Raw genomic sequence first — 3,794 nt, 5'->3', positions numbered from 1 at the left:
TGCAAGCTAAAGAGCCTTATTGCGGACCCGGAATCCGGGCAGGTGCGGGACCACCTGCTCTTGCGTGGTTTCATGGATGGCTATCGGTGGCAAGGTGATGAAGATGACTACGAAGTCGTCCATGGGGGCCGGGCAAGAAATGAGGAAGGGCAGCAAGACAACCACCGCGGCTCGGGCGGGCGAGAAGACGAAGAATCCCCAGGAGATGACCACAACGGTGATGCTGTACACAGTCATCATGTAGAAGATGCAGGACATGATGATGAGGAAGATGCCGGAGCAGTCGACATGCATGATCATGAAGATGATGATGCCGGCGGAGCAGACGACGCTGGACCATCGATTGGCTGGGTGCAGGACCCTCATATTCAAGAGCTGCTTCTCAAGCAGACGGATAACGCAAGAGCTGCCTCCCGAGAGAAAGCCAAGATGGATCAACTTGAGTTAGACGCAGTTACTCCATTGTATGAAGGATGCAGGCCCGAGGATACCCGCCTGAAAGTAACGCTCATGGCTCTGGAGATGAAGGTAAAACACAAAATGACCGACGCATGCTTCGACGAGAACATGTCATTCTGGCACGAACGTCTTCCCGAGGGGAACAAGTGCCCGACCAGTTTGGAGGAGGCGAAGAAAATCGTGTGTCCTCTGGATTTACCGCACGTGAAATACCATGTGTGCATGAACAATTGCATCATTTATCGGGACGAGCACGCGGAGTCTACCATATGTCCGGTGTGCGGCGTCACTCGATACAAGAAGAGGAAGAAAGCTCCTCGAAAAGTGGTGTGGTACTTTCCGATCACTCCTCGTCTGCAGCGGTATTTCGCGGACCCTAAGGTAGCAAAGCTCCTGCGTTGGCATGCGGATAGGGAGGAGAAGAAGCGAGAAGATGACGCAAATGATCCGGAGATAGATAAAAAAGACAAGATGCTGAGTCACCCTAAGGATGCGAGCCAGTGGCAAGCGTTGAACTTTGAAGACCCAGAATTTGGGAACGATCCAAGGAACATCGTGCTGGGCGCGAGCATCGATGGAGTCAATCCGTTTGGCAGCCAGAGAAGCACACATAGCACCTGGCCTGTGTTTGTGTGGATGTACAACCTTCCCCCCTGGTTGTGCATGAAGAGGAAGTACATTCACATGAGTATGCTAATTGAAGGACCGAAACAACCAGGGAATGACATCAATCCGTATCTGGGGCTGCTGAAAGAGGAGCTTGACACGCTGTGGAAAACGCCAACCAATACGTGGGACGCCGCAGAAAAAGAATATTTCCCTATGAGAGCCGCGCTGCTCACGACGGTGCACGACTATCTCGGTTACGGATATATCGCGGGGCAGGTGGTCGACGGATTTTCTGGATGCGTCAGGTGCATGGATGACACAACATATCGCCAACTAGATAGAGATCCTGGGTCTTCGAAAACCGTGTTCATGGGACATCGAAGGTGGCTTCACGATGATGACCCGTGGAGAAAACGGAAGGATCTGTTCGATGGTGAAACCGAACCCTGAGGACGCCCGCGTACGAGGAGCGGCGAGGAAATAGACGAGCTGTTGAAAAATTGGAAAGACTGCCCACTGCCGGGAAAGAAGCAAAAGGCGCCAGAGCCGGGAAAGAAGCGAAAGGCGCCAGAGCCGCTGCTGAAGGTATGGAAAACGAGGCCTGTTTTCTGGGACTTGCCGTACTGGAAGATCCACCGTGTGCCTCACAGCCTTGATGTCATGCATATCATGAAGAATGTGTGCGAGAGTCTACTTGGTACCCTGCTCAACATGCCAGAGAGGACCAAAGATGGGCCGAAAGCAAGGGCAGACTTGAAATCAATGGGCATCAGGCAGGAGCTTCACGCTATATATGATGATCATGATGATGATGATGATGATGAGGCGAAGCAGGACACGGAAAGTCGTCGCAAAGGCAAGAAGGCCAAGAAGACCGAAAATGACTACCCTCCCGCGTGCTTCACTCTAAGTCAGGAGGAGATCGAGCAGTTTTTCACCTGCCTCGTAGGAGTAAAACTTCCTTATGGTTATGCGGGGAAGATAAGCAGATACCTAGACCCAGCGAAGCTGAAGTTCAACGGGATGAAGTCTCACGACTGTCATGTGCTGATGACGCAGATACTTCCAGTTGCAATCCGTGGGATCATGGACGCGCACGTCCGTGAAACCCTATTTGGCCTATGCAACTTTTTTGACGTCATCTCTTGGAAGTCTGTTGGCGTGAGGCAACTCAGAAGGCTACAGGAAGAGATCGTGGTGATACTATGCGAGCTTGAGATGTACTTCCCGCCCGCATTCTTCGACGTTATGGTGCATCTGCTGGTCCATATCGTGGACGATATCATCCAACTCGGGCCGACGTTCCTGCACAGCATGATGCCGTTCGAAAGGATGAATGGTGTCATCAAAGGATACGTTCGCAACATGTCACGTCCAGAGGGAAGCATAGCCAGGGGCTTTCTGACCGAAGAGTGCATCTCCTACTGCACGAATTATCTAGGCATCGAGAACCCCGTTGGTCTGCCCGTCAACAGGCACCTCGGCAGGCTCGCTGGATGGGGTCACCGTGAGGGTCGTCGCGAAATGCATGTCGACTTCGAGGGTCGACTCGCCGACTTTGAAAGAGCAAACCTAGTCACGCTACAACACATAGACGTGGTCGATCCTTGGGTGGTACAGCACAAAACCTTTATTAAGAAGACGTACAATGACCGAGGCCAACAGAGGACGGAAGGAGATATACTCAAAGAGCACAACTCATGTTTCACGCGTTGGTTCAAGCAGAAGCTTCTGTCGTACCCTTTACATGAGGATTCTTCCGCGGAAGAACAACTCATATTTGCCTTGTCACAGGGCGCTGAGCACAACCTGATGACCTATGAGGCGTACGATATCAACGGCTACACATTCTACACCGAGGCCAAGGACATGAAGAGCGATGGTTATCAGAACTCCGGGGTAACGATGGAATCCTACACCGGTAACGACAAGGACAGATACTACGGAAGGATCGAGGAGATCTGGGAGCTGAGCTACGCTGGAGAGAAGGTCCTGATGTTTCGTGTCAGATGGGCCAAGAGCGTCCTAAAATAAGACCGGTATTTCACCATCATGGTTATACCCGAAGCCAAATCCAAAACCGCGGGCGCAAACGTCACCGCGAAAAATGAGCCATGGGTACTGGCTTCCCAAGTGTACCAATGCTTCTTCATTACCGACCCGTCAAAGCCCAGTCGTGTTGTCGTGAGGAGAGGCAAAAGGAAGATCATCGGAATGGATGGAGTAGCCAATGAGCAAGACTTCGACAAGTACGGTGACCCGAGGATCAAACATGACGACAATGATGAAGTAGCAGCATACACCACAAGAAGAAGCAGGACCACCCTACCTAAAGGACGTCCGTTCCACAGAAGAACTCCATTTGCGAAAAAGAAGGGAAAGAAGATTGTGAACAGATAGCTAGCTAAGGTCGATTGTATTTAAATCGTAGCCTTCATTTCTCGATTGTATTTCATGGGCACTTTTTGAACTATCATGAATATTTTTAAATTTCATGGACACTCGATCTCGATCCCCCTCCATCTCGATCGCTATCCCACCTCGCCAGATCCGGCCCCCCTCGCCGCCGAGCACCTCTCGGTCCACCGGCCACCGCCGCCGACCCCCGCACCCTCGATTCCCCTACTCAACCGCCGCCGCCGACCCCCCGCACCCCTCCCCTACTCAACCGCCGCCGCCGACCCCCCGCACCCCGCGCACCCTCCCCCGCTCCACCGACATTACTG

Source organism: Triticum aestivum, chromosome 3A (assembly GCF_018294505.1).
Source record: "Triticum aestivum cultivar Chinese Spring chromosome 3A, IWGSC CS RefSeq v2.1, whole genome shotgun sequence".
Taxonomy (NCBI): domain Eukaryota; kingdom Viridiplantae; phylum Streptophyta; class Magnoliopsida; order Poales; family Poaceae; genus Triticum; species Triticum aestivum.
Note: the sequence above shows the minus strand (reverse complement) of the source record.